A 14,479-nucleotide genomic window follows, 5' to 3' on the forward strand; every position below is an offset into this window, starting at 1 on the left:
TAGATTTTCCATTCCTTTGATTGCCATGAGAGGGATTTTGATTGTCGTCCTGGTGAGAGTTCCTTATATCAGGGCATTCCCTTTCATAGTGACCTGCTTTATCGTAAATGTAACACCGTCCTTTTCTACCATCCTTAGGTCCAACCTTTCTTTTTGATTTAGTCCAGGAATTATTTCTTTTCTTAGCATGAGAAGAAAAGGAAGCAGGAGGACCTTTAGGCATGGGCATTTCTTGCTCTTATATCCTTGTTTCTTCTTGAATGCATCTTGCCATTAATTCGTCGAATCTAGGAATTATGTTATTGTTGAGAAGAGTAGTCCTGAACAAGTACCATTTGGATGGTAATCCTCGAAGAGTCGTGAGTGCCATTTCCCTATCAATAATAATCTCCCCAATAGATAGGAGATCGTTCTTGATCTCGGTGATTCTTAAGAAGTATGTTTACATACTCTCATCTTTGCCCTTCTTAATTTCCTTCAGCTTATTTCTAAGAAACAAGACTTGATTTGCATCATTAACTTTAAATAAACTCACTATTCTATCATAGATTTCCTTGGAGGTGTTCAGGTCGGAGATGTAGGCCACCAAGCACTTGTCGATAGAGTCTCGGATGATCTTCTATGTTTTGACTTCACCGCTTTTCCATTTGTTCCTGGCAGCAACGGGTGCATTTGATGGAGGCTCAACAATATTGCCTCTCACATGGTCCAACACTCCTTGATCTTCTAAGGTTAGATCGAGAGACATCTTCTATCCGTGATAGTCAAACTTCTCACGGAGCTTGTCTTCGGTAGGGAAGAGTGTTGAGGACCCCATAGTTCTTTTAGGATAGCCTTGCCAATCTTCTCTTCGGTGATTTTTCTTGCTCTTGCTCGGGCTTTGTCTTCACCTCAGCTCTGATACCATGTTAAGTTATGGTATGTTCTATGCTTAGAATATTTTACTTCTTTTTATTATTACTATCCACATATTAGCAATCACATGTACAGTAAATAAAGTGCAGATAGAACATTAAACGATCGACAGAAAACAAGCCAAGACAAGAGACACAAAATGTGGCGACTAGCCAGGGACAAACCCCAATATGGGGAAACCCTTTGATCAAATCTTCCTTTATGTTCAATAATTCAACAGAGAGAAATAGTACATAAATCTGATTTACATCAGTAGCAACAAACCCTAGATCAACCCTAAACTAGGGTAGACAATATCTTGCAAACCGACTGTCGGATCAGCTTGATTTCTTCACCAAAAAATGCGGCCTTTTGAGGAGAGTCAGTTCCACCTACAATGCAGTTCTAAGAGAGAGTCTGATGGTCAACGCTAGTTAAACATCCAATCTGCAGTTGCAGCTCTAAATTCTGCGTCCTTCCTTCCACACGTGTGAGAGAAGAGTCCCTTTCTGCGCAGTAGGAGAAGAGCCTCTTTTCTGCGCAGGAGAGAGAGAGAGAGAGATGTGATGAGATGTGTGTGTCCAAATGAGGAAAAGGCCTCCTGTATTTATATACAAATGTTGATGATGAATAGATGCATCTATTGGGCTTCTGAGCCTACATGAGTTACTGGTCGGCTTGATAATTATTCCATAATCAAAATAAATTCATATCTCCATAAATACTTATCGGAATCGGATGATCTTTAGATCAATCCTACACCTCTTGACGAGAGGAATCTAGGAAAAATATTATCAGCCATGAATAAGGTGATCCACATGGATTTTGGCCCTAGTTGCCAATTTTAACAAATATCCTAATGCTTTCCATTCCAATGGGTGGTGCTGATGTTGTACTTGGAGTCCAATGGCTACAATCTTTGGGTACGATAGTTTTTAATTTTCAAGAACTTTTCTTGAAATTTTCTTCAGAATGAAAGGAAGTTGAATTAAGGCATATCGTAGGGAAAATGGGAAAGATAATCATCTCTAACGGAATGAAAAATCTTCTAAAGAAAGAACAACGAGGCGTAATTGCACAATTATGTTCGCTAGAGGTTCCCACATCGAGATCCTTGATTTCTCCAGATCTCCAAAAAGTCTTGGACAATCATTCCAAGGTATTTGAGACTCCCAAAGGCCTCCCACCTATTCGTGATCATGATCATGTTATTCATTTGATTCCAGGAAGTGTTCCTCCAAACATTAGGCCTTACAGATATCCCTATGACCAAAGGAGTGAAATTAAATGTATGGTTGCATAAATGCTAGAGGTTGGTATAATTAACCCTTGTCAAATTTCTTTCTCTACTCAAGTGGTATTGGTGCACAAGAAGGATGGATCATGGCGCATGTGTCCAGATTATAGGGAGCTCAACAAGTTTACTATTAAAGATAAATTTCCCATTCCTGTCATTGATGAATTATTAGATGAATTGCATGGATCAATTTACTTCACCAAGTTGGATCTTCGTTTAGGACATCATCAAATTAGAATGAAGACTGAAGACATTCCAAGAACATAATTTAGAACTCATGAGGGTTATTATGATTTTTTGGACATGCCTTTTTGACTTACCAATGCACCTTCTAAATTTCAAGGTTTGATGAATTCCATTTTCAAACCATTCCTTAGAAAAATTGTGTTAGTATTTTTTGATGATATACTAATCTACAACAAGTCTTGGAAGGATCATGTTCAACATGTTGACAGGGTGCTCAAACTATTGGAGGAGAAACAATTATACGCAAAAATCTCCAAATGTTTCTTTGGAATGGAAAATCCCCACATCCATAAAGCATCTATGAGGATTTCTCGAGTTGACAGGGTATTAAGTTTGTTAAGAATTATGGGAGAATAGCAACACCTCTAACAACATTATTGAAGAAATATGCATTTTCATGGACTCCAGAAGCAACGAATGACTTTGACCATCTTAAAGAGGCAATGTGCCAAGCACCGGTCTTAGCTATGCTGGACTTCACAAAAACATTTATTGTGGAATGTGATGCCTCAGGAAATGGAATTGGTGCTATTTTAATGCAAGAAGAAAGACCCATTGCTTTCGAAAGTCGTCCAATCAAAGGAAAGTATTTACACAAAGCTATTTATGAGAAGGAAATGTTGAGAATACTACATGCACTTAAAAAATGACGACCCTACCTAATGGGAAGACACTTCAAGGTAAAAAATATCATGATAGTCTTAAATAATTTTTAGAACAAATATTATCTTCAGAAGAACAAAGTTATCTTCAGAAGAGTCGCAAAAATGGGTCACAAAGATGTTGGGTTATGACTTTGAAGTCATCTTCAAAAAAGGGAAGAAAAATGTTGTGGCAGATGCACTCTCAATAAAGGATGAGGATGTGGAAGCATTGCTTTGCGCCATTTCTATTATCCAACCAGATTGGATAAACGAAGCAAGGAATGAATGGAAGAATGACGAAGAAGTGTGGGAACTCATTCAAAAGTTACAACAATATCCCAGTACATCTGATACATTTAGCTGGAAAAATGATTCGTTATGGTACAAATATCACTTATACCTATATAAGAATTCCCAACTCAAACAAAATATTCAAATGGAATTGCACACCTCTCCCTTAGGAGGGCACTCAGGGTTTTTAAAAACTTACCATAGGGTTAAAAATGAATTTTTTTAGCATGGTCTTAAATATGATATTCAAAATTTTGTGGCGGAATGTTTGGTTTGCCAACAAAATAAAGTTGAAACAATTAAGACCTCATGTCTATTACAACCTTTATCCATTCCAGGTCAAAGTTGGGAGGAGGTTTCAATGGATTTTATCACAGGTTTACCCAAGTTTGAAGGAAAGAGTGTCATCATGGTGGTAGTTGACAGACTTACCAAGTATGCACACTTTTGTGCATTATCTCATCCATTTAAATCTAGTATAGTTTCTACTGCATTTATGGAAACAATTCAAAAGAAACATGGAAACCAAAGATTATTGTAAGCGACAAAGATCCCATTTTCACTGGAAATTTTTGGACATAATTATTTTCTTGTCTTGGTACTCAGTTAACTCATATATCATCTTATCATCCTCAATCTGATGGGAAAACTGAGATAGTAAACAAATGTTTGGAAGGATATCTTCGTTTCTTTATATATGATAAATATACACAATGGGTCAAATGGTTACCTCTGGCTGAATGGTGGTATAACACTTACTTCCATACTGCAGCAAAAATGACCCCATTTATGGCAATTTATGGATATCATCCACCGTCCATCACATCATATATTTAAGAGAAAATTCTAAGGTTCAAGCAGTGGAAGATCACATCGAGCATCAACAACAAGTTCTCCAACTCTTAAAAGATAACCTCACTTTGGCACATAATAGAATGAAACAAGAGACATATCAACATCGTAGTGAAAGAAGTTTTGATGTAGGTGACTGGGTATTTCTGTGGCTACAACCATATAAACAAATTTCCCTCAAGAAAGCTAAGAAGGATAATAAATTATCACCAAAGTATTATGGTCCATACAAGGTGTTGCAAAAGATTGGTACTATGGCATACAAATTGGAGTTTCGTGCAACTTCCTGAGTGCACCCAGTTTTCCATGTTTCATGCTTAAATAAGGTTATAGGTGACAAGCTACCAGTTCAAACAATATTGCCAGAACTTGACGAAGAAGGAAAAATCATATTGGAACTTGAAGCAGTCACAGAAACAAGAACTTGACAGCTACTGAAATCGACCAATTTCAGAGTATCTCATCAAGTGGAAGAACTTACCTATTGAAGATTCCACACGGGAGGATGAGAATTTTATACAGAAGCATCTAGAAGTACTCAAGCATTGAGGACAACACTTTTTTGAAGGAGAGGGGCATGTTAGATCCCTATAATACTAGTGATTTCCCCATTACTATTGTCATTGTAGCCCTTATTGTTATTGTTGTGCCCCAATTGTCCCCATACTATTATTATTGCGCCCCATAAAAGCCCACTATTGTTATTGTTGTGCTCTTATATTATTACTGTTATGTTGGTTTTGATTATATTGTGACCCCTTAGAATCCTATATATAGAAAGGAGGTATTTTCATTTGTATCATCCAAGAATTATTCATTTGTGTAATGTAAAGGAGGTTTCCCCCTCGAAGAGGCTGATTTTGAAGTCGTTTATCTATCTTTCTTCTATTTTGTGAGTTGGTTGCATAACACCCGGGAAGGGTTCCTTCATGCAGCATAAGCAAGTGGATAAGGTCGTGGAAGAATACAAGTACATATTCTCCTCACCCACATGGGTACATTTTCATTTTCAAGTCAACCATTTGATCGATCTGACTCCTGGAGCACTTGTACCCAATGGGCTGATATACCGTCACTCTATTCGGGAAAATGAAGAGATCAAGAGGCAGATCCAAGAATTGTTGTAAAAATGGCACATACAACCAAGTTCCTCACATTACAGGAGCTTGATTGTGCTTGTATAGAAGAAGGATGGGACTTGGAGGCTATGCATTAATTATCGAGCACTAAACAAGATTACTGTCAGAAACATGTATCTAATCCCATGGACTGATGACCTTCTAGGCCAGGTCAAGGTGGCCAAGTATTTCAACAAGATCGATTTGAAGTCTAGCTATCACCAAGTTCCAATAGAGCCAACATATTTATGGAAGACGACCTTCAAACCCAAGGAATGATTTTTTGAATGGTTGGTCCTGCCTTGTTGAGTTGACAAATGCCCCTGCTACTTTTATGAGGCTGATGGATTACATCTTATGACCCTTCACTAACTCATTCATGGTTGTTTATTTGGACGACATCCTCGTCTTCAACAAGATTTGGGAAGAGCACTTGCAACACATTCAATAGGTCCTTCAAACCATGTCACTTGCACAAACTGTGTGCCAACTTGGAGAAATGCACCTTTGGCATGAGCCAGGTCCAATACCTGGGTTACATAATAGATGAGAAAGGCGTGAATGTGGATTCGACTAATATCCAAGTAATTTGGGATTAGCCAATACAAACCACTCTAACAGATCTTTGTAGCTTTTTGGGCCTTGCCAATTTTTATCGGAGGTTCATGTTGGGATTCTCTCATATCACTCAGCCTTTGAATAAGATTGCCAAGGGTGGAGTGAAAAAAAAGTTTTCCTGGTCTGAGTTCCAATAAAATGCGTTCGTTGAGCTAAAAAGATGACTCTGCTCTACACCTATACTCACATTTCCAAAATTGCAATAACCATTTGAAATTGACACAGATGCCTCCGATTATGCTATTGGTGCAATCCTCACCCAACATAGGCATTCAGTGGCCTATCACAATGAGACACTTTTCGATACAATTTAGAAGTACCCCACCTTTGATAAAAATGTGTATTCTATTGTGAAAGCTTATCGACAATGGAAAAATTACATTCTGGGCAAGGAGATAGTCATCCACACAAATCACCGACCTCTTCAGTTTATACAAACACAAGGGAAGTTGCAGAACGATCACCATCAGAAGTGGTCTATATATCTGCAACAATTCCACTTAAACATTAAATAAAAAAAGGGAAGCACCAATCATGTTGCAAATTTCCTTAGTCGGCTCCCAGTTCCAACACTGACTATTTTCCTAAACTCTTGTGGCCATGGGACCTTGGATGGCCGTAACTGTACAAAAATGATCAAGAGTTAGCCACCACTTACCATATGCTAGTGGATGGAAAGAAAGTTCCAGATTTCCACTTCTAGGACACATTATTATTCTATTTGGCCCACCTTTGTGTTCCTTTAAGCGAGCATGCCAAACTGATTTGGAAGGCACACTACAGTTGGTTCATATGACACTTTGGTGTGGAGAAAACTGTGACCGTACTACAAAATTATTTTTATTGGCCAAATATTTGACAAGATGTTGGAAAATATATCAGATCCTGCACTGCTTGTGCCATCTCCAACCCACCATCAAGAATCAAGTCTTATACACTTCTCTTCCTACTCCCATCTAGCCTAGGAATCCATCTCCATGGACTATCTGTCTGACCTCCATTTTACCAAGCATGGTAATGACTGTGTATTTATCGTCGTGGATAGGTTTTCTAAAATGGCTATATTGATGACTTGCAAGAAGAGTATCACAACTAATGACACTACCAAACTCTTCTTTGAACAAGTGTGGGTACATTTTGAGATCCCGTAGACCATTATATTAAATTGGGATAATAGGTTCTTGACCACATTCTGGTCGAGCTTCTGGACACTATTGGACACCAAGCTCACTAAGTCGGTTGCATTCCATCCCTAGATTGATGGCGAGACAAAGGTCATCAACAGGATGATAGTGCACATACTCCGCATGTACAACTCCAAGCATCCACAAACCTAGGATGAGAGCCTTCCCTATGTGCAACAAAACTATAATAGAGCTCTCCATATCTCGACTGGTCGCAGTCCCTTTCAAGTGGGTCTAGGATTTCAACCATTATGTCCGATTGATATTACCATGCCTTATGTGACTACACAGACAAAATCCACACATGTATAGTATGAGGTTTATAAAGCAACCAGGTTTATTGAACACATCTAGCACATCCGCTAGCAAGTTCATGACATCTTGGAGAAGTTCAATGGAAAGTACAAGCAACATCATGTTCAACATCAGGTGCCACATAAGTTTTAGGTGGATGACAAAGTTTGGTTGCATTTTCAGAAAGAATGCCTTGCTAGAGGCCATTGGAAGATACAACCACTCTGACACAGACCTTACACCATCACCAAGGTTGTGGGTGACAATGCATTCAAGCTCAACATTCCGCCATTCCTTGGCCTGCACCCAGTGTTTAATGTGGACCGCCTTCAACCATACTTTCCACTATTGTTGGACACATCAAACATTGTAGAATATCTAACACCAACAGAGCTCAACCCAGACCGCATGGAATAGGCCACAAATAATTGGATTATAGACACATAGATCACGACCACTCACCAACAGAAAATCCTGTTAGGATTCCAAGAAACTCTCCTATGTTGTAGCTTGGAGAAGCCTGGTAACATATAAATTCAACTATTGATGCAAGGTTTTAATGGAAGGAATGATGGTTTTGTTCAAGCCAGATAACCACTTCTACTATGTTTCAGTCCAGACATGCATGAACACCCTCAGACTACAAGGCTTTAGACCACCAATGCTCACAGTTTAGATATTAGGTGAATATGGAGAATACTAACCACACCAGCAGATACACAAGACCATGTGATGGCCGGCTGCAACTAGTATAGAAACCTGCAAATCTAATCTATTAATGCAAAGACAGGATGACAACTCTCCTGCATTAGATAGAAAGAAACCTGAGTAACTTATTCAGTGATGCATTCAACATTCTAACACAGAGATAAGATGACAATTATCTAGTGTTAAACATTAAGAGATCAAGAACACAGCACATCAGGCACAAACTTAGAACAGAGGAACATGGACAGTGAGAAATTAATAGCAAAAGAAGCTTGTATTGCTGAAAATGAATATGAGATGCTGCAAGCGACAAAGTGTCTACAGTCTCCAGAGGTTGAACCTTACATCCAATGCCAACCCTGATTACATCTTGCTTATGGATATTTATAAGTTTACATTACAATGGCACCTGGCTGTTTAGATATGGAGGGGTCTTAATTGACCACCAACTGCATTTAACTGCTTGATGGAGTCTCTGAACGAGGTTGCTTGCTTCACTGTGTAAATCTAATCTGTACAACTGTTGTGCTGTCCTTTAGGCGGTTGGAATACTCGCAGTAGTGAAGTCCATGACTGATAAATTCTGTTACAGAGCTGTGCTATGTCCTTTTCTCCTTTTGGCCATGCTTTCTGTTTAATGTGGTTGTTGGGGATCCGACTGTTATCAGTCAAGCAGAGCTGGTCATCTCCTTCCTCGAGCAACAGAATGGACATAGGACGTAGGGTGCATGGGTAGGTGGACAGTTGGGATGAGCGAGAGAGAGATGACCGTCAAATTGGGGAGATGAATGGCAGAGATGGCTCGGCGAAGGCTATCGGCCAAGGTGGGATCAGGGTGTGTCAGGGCTGTTGGATCTTTAGTGGACAGATCGGACAGTCATCAGGCGATGGAGTTGCGCGGGCGCTAATGTGTGAGGGTTGTTTACTTGGGCGGTAACGGTTTTCATCGCACAACTTTTGGGTGCTAAGTGGTAATTGCTTGGGGCCGCGTGATTCCACTCAATGAACGACACATAGCAGCGGATGAGAGAGGAAAACCACCCTCATCGCGCCCTATCGCTCGATCTAGTTGTCTGCGCGATATGTGCGAAGGCCGTCGGATCTGGTGGAGATGATCTGACGGTGGAGAGTGGCCGAGAGGGTCACCTTTAGCGGGCGCAATGTGATCTGTTGGATTGGTGGGGGCTGATCAACGGTGGGGATGCGGTGTTATGGGTTACGAGCGCGCAAGGCATATGGGTAAGGTTTTATGGTTAGTTTAGCTTCACGCTTAGGACTGAGGCCAAAGGGAATTTTGTCGGATTTAGAAGGTTCGTTTAGGAAATGGGGAAGGTTAAAGGTGAGAGGGGTGAGGGAAGAAAGGGAAAAGTGACCAATGTAAGCCTCTTTTGGGACACAACCAAACAAACCAGGCTTCTCCTTGATATTAGAAAGTCAGCACTGCATAACAGAGCTAACACTGGCTCCTTCTGGGGATGAAATCCTCCCTGTGAGGTTTCAAGAACCGTAGATCACTGCCTTTCATATAGAAACAAGATTAGCAAGATTTCCTAATATTCCATTGGGCATGGAGTCTAATTAAGCATACACTAAAAACTGTAAAAGACATATTTTACAATGTTGGGGCCTAAAGGTCTTTAAACAACATACACCTTCAAAAACCATCCGTTAACTGGGCCATCAAAAACTGTTTCTCCTTCCATATTTTGCAGCATGAAAGTGTTGTTCAACTGGACCTGAGCAATGACGAAAGGTCCAGTCCACAAAGCATCGAATTTTCCATGATTGCCTTTCTTTTCTTTCAATGCGTCCCATTTAAGAACCAAGTCTCCAATTTGAAAATTTCCCATCTTTGCCTTTCTGTCAAAGGCTTCCTTGATTCTCTTTTGATGTGCTGCAGAGTTTTCAATCAATTGATCTCTGATTTGATGCACTTCGGCCAAGTCACTAATCCTCTTTGCCATGTCATTTTCTCCATTCTGCTCTTCCTGCAAGAACTTGGCCACAGGGAGGGTCAACTGGATTGGGAATACAGCTTCAGTTCCATGTACCAGCTTGAACGGAGAATTCCCAGTGGATTTCTTGGTGGTCACCCTATCAGCCCACAACGCAAACTTCAGTTTGGAATCCCAATTCCTTTTGTTGTCTTCCAACAGCTTTTTGATTATCCTTATCAGGCTTTTATTGGATGATTCTGCTAGACCATTGCCTTGAGGGTAATATGAGGTGGAATGCACTAGCTTAATGCCCACACATGTCCACCAATTCTTTTTCCCTGAAGGCTGCTGCATTGTCTGTAATCAATTTTTGTGGACAACTAAACCTGGTGAAAATGTTTTCTGTCAAGAACTTCATGACAACATGGTGATCAACTTTCTTAGTAGGGATGGACTCAATCCATTTAGTGAATTAATCCGTGGCTACTAAGATCCATCTGTGCTGGCCACTAGAATGTGGATTAATTTCCCCTATGAAATCCAAGCCCCACTGCTGGAAAGGGCCATTGGCATGTATTGGCTTCAAGGGTAAGGATTTCAACTACTGTTTTCCTTCAAACCTCTAGCACCTTTCACAAGATTTTACAAATGAAAAGACATTAGAAAATAGAGTGGGCCAATAATACCCAGCTCTGAGGATCTTGTGGACTGTGGTTTTCAAATAGTGATGTCCTCCACAGATGTTGGAATGAAACTGATGCATGACCTCCACAGATTGTTCTTTGTCCAGACATCTTAAGAGGATTCCTGATGGGTCTCTCCAATAAAGCAAGCTTTCATGAATACAATACTTGGCTGCTTTTAGCTTAACGGTCCTACATTGGCTCGAGCTAAGACCTAGAGGGACTTCTAGTTTGAACAGAAAGTGAGCTATTTTATCATACCATTCATAAGAGGTCAGATTTTCAACCAAAGACTGGGTCTGGCCTCGTTCAATTGTTTCTCCCCCTGTCTGTCTGTCCTCTGAGTTTGTGCTTATCCAATTTATGCCCAACATCCTGCAAGTTTCTTCAGCCATCAGCTTGGCAAGGCCCTGACTCTTAATAAGCTTGGTGGGATTTAGTTCTATGTTGAATTCAATAAGCTTTGCAATCCATTTAGCCCTTCTTCCATCAACGTCTGGCTACGTAGGACGTCCTTTACTGAAGTAGAGGGCACATATGCAATTACCTTGGAGTGTAGAATGTCTATTCATAAATATTTTAAAGATTTGATAAGAGCATAAGCTTGCTTTTCGATAATATCATACCTTAGTTCAGCATCCCTTAAGGTTTTGCTAAAAAATGCCACTAGATGCTCTGAATCCTCATCATCTTTTTGCAATAAGACTGCTACAAGGGTGTCACAGGAAGCAAAGGAGAAGATATGAAACTCCTTGCTATAGTATGGGTTGATTAAAGTGGGAGCTTCCATAATAGCTCTTTTGATGGCTTCAAGAGATTTTCTTGCTGCATCGGTCCATTTGACCTCTGATCCCTTCTTCAGCATAGAGGTGATGTGTTTTACCAATTCTGAAAAATTATGAATAAACCTCCTTACAAAATTTATTTTTCCCAAAAAGGATTGGATGTCCTTTTTTGATCTTGGAAAAGACAAGGCTTGTATTGCTTTCACTCTTTCTGGGTCAATCTTGATACCTGCAGCAGAAACAATGTGTCCTAGAAGCTTGCCTTCCTCTAAAGTGAACTCTGAGTTCTTAGGATTCACTGATATCCCAAACCTTCTGCACTTCATAAACACTTTCTTCAAATGATGCAAATGATCTTGATGGCTGCTGGAGTATACTGTTATAGCATCCAAGTAGACAAGGACAAACTTATCCTCCTCTCCTACAAATGCTATATCCATGGCTCTCTGATAGGTGGCCCCAACATTCATCAGTCCAAAAGGCATCTTGGAGTACATAAAAGTGCCCCAAGGAGTGGTGAAGGCAGTATTTTCTTGGTCATCTAGATGTACAACAACTTGCTTATACCCTGAAAATCCATCCAGAAAGACATAACTTTAGCTCCTGAGACTTTTTGTAGCAAATGTTCCATTTTGGGCTGGGGATAGTTGTCTTTCTTAGAGCATTTGTTCATGTTCTTGAAATCAACACATAGCCTGATTTCTCCACTTTTCTTCCTCACCACTACCAAGTTGGCTACCCACTTTGAATATCTCAGAGGAACTATGATTTTGGCAGCCAACAACTTCTTGATTTCTTTTTCAATCAGAGGGAGGAGCAAAGAATTTATGGGTCTCAGCGTCTGTTTGAAAGGAATGGTGTCATTCTCCAATGGGATCTTATGCTGGACGATATTTTTGTCATAAGTTTTAAGGTCACTGTATTCCCAGGCAAAGACATCAGGAAATTGCTTCATTAAGGTGCAGTACTCATAATTTTGGATAGCAGGAAAATGGGTGGACAGATTTATATACTTTGGATGATCTAGACTCCCTATGTTAAGCCTATGGATTGCAGACTGATTTTCTTTTTGGGCAATCTTATGTGGCACATCATTATGGTCAAACAACTTCTCTAGAGGCACTAGCCCTTTAGGGATATGATTGCTAGGCAACTGTACAATGTTGTCTTGGCCAATTTTGGTCCTTAGCTGGGGCTAGCGACATTCCTCCAAGGTTTCATTCTCTTGATCAATTTGCATTTTAGAGAATTCATCAATGACTTGCAGAAACCTATTTACTTCATCATCATCCTCAAAGACTTTCCTGTGCTGGAGATTATCAGGCAAGGATGGTCTATATTTTACCTAGACTTCATAAGCCAATCTAGGAGGCATCGGAGGGATGAACATGCTAGCAAACACAACAAGGGAATCAACAAGCTGATTTTTTACTCTAGGAATATATGAGATACAAAAGTTATCAAAAGAGTCTTTGAGTCTCCATACCTCATCTCTGTACGCTTTCAACTTTGGGTGCCTTGCTTGGAACGTTTTGTTCACTTGTTGAATGATGAGATCAGCATATCCAAACACCTTTATGTCTTTGATTCCCATGTCTTTGGCAGCGTTTAAGTCCAATATCAGAGCCTCATACTTTGCTATATTGTTGGTGACCTGAAAATTTAGTTTAAAAGACAGATTTGTGCTTTCTTGTTTTGGAGACACCAACACCCCTCCTGCTCCTGTAGTTTCCTTTGAACATGCTCCATCAAAGAACATATCCCAGACCTGTATCCATTCTTCTTCCATGGCCTGGCATAGTGGTTTCTTGAGCTGCACTGAGGCCCTCTGGGATTCTTCAATTTGGAGAATACATGCTCCAAAATCAGTGTCCATAGCGTAATGGGATGATTAGTGGGATTCTTCTCATCACTGATGATATAGGCCAGCTGGGCTTCCCTGTATAGTCTTCTGCTTTCTCCTCCAAAAACTAGGATGGTGGCATAAGACAAGTCATTTTGCAATGTTCCACCCAACCTATTAATCTACCCTTTGGAAAGTAGCATACCAAACTTAGGGGGAACATTTGCTACCACATATCCATCATCATGCTTTTCATGGGCAGTTGAGTTAGGGTGATGGCTAAGTCTTTGATTAACCCCAGACATTTCACCTTCCTTGAATTAAAGGAGAATAAGTCATGATAAGGTCTGGTAATATCAAGGCCTAACTCTTCCATGATAGATTTGGGCATTAGATTATGGCTGGAACTTGTGTCCAACAGACAGTTGTGGAGGATTTTGTCATGAATGGTCAAGGAGACATAAAATGATGGGGAATTGTCATCAACAGGTTCAGTCATTGGGCTAAGCACAACTGCAGGTTTATCATCTTGTAAATTCACATAGTCATTGGATGCTTGTGTGGCTTTCAGCTCAAGGGCATCAAGGATGGGCTTCTTAAAGACCTCACTCTTTACAAGTTCTATCAGAGGAACATATATTTTTAAGTTCTTACTTCTTGAGCCGGTGTTTTGAGGATGATGGGATTAGTTGCTGGTCGCTTCTACTTGCTGATCTGCTGCTCTATGGGGACAACAGCTCTTTGGGCAAGATTCTCTTTGACATTACTCGTTCTTGACCTCAAGTTATATCTCTGTTGGTCTTCAGTCTACAGAACAACTTCTCTGTCCCACTCTTGTCTATTCTGGTCCCTGAGTAATGACTCCTTGTAGGCAGCTAATGTAAAAAAGGCAGCACTGTCCTTGTCTTCCATGCAGTGAATCTCATCCTCTTCATCAAACTGCTCCTCCTCCATGACTACGTTCTGGAAAGGAGACTTAACCCTTTGTTCTTCACTAGCCTCTTTGCCCCTTTGAATGATCTGCATTTGTTCATTTGCTCTTCTGTATGGATTTGGATTCCTAGGAGCAAATGTATTAGGAAGCC

This window comes from Pinus tabuliformis, chromosome 7, assembly GCF_031772625.1.
Source record: "Pinus tabuliformis cultivar Carrire ecotype Pingquan chromosome 7, CPIR1, whole genome shotgun sequence".
Taxonomy (NCBI): Eukaryota; Viridiplantae; Streptophyta; class Pinopsida; order Pinales; family Pinaceae; genus Pinus; species Pinus tabuliformis.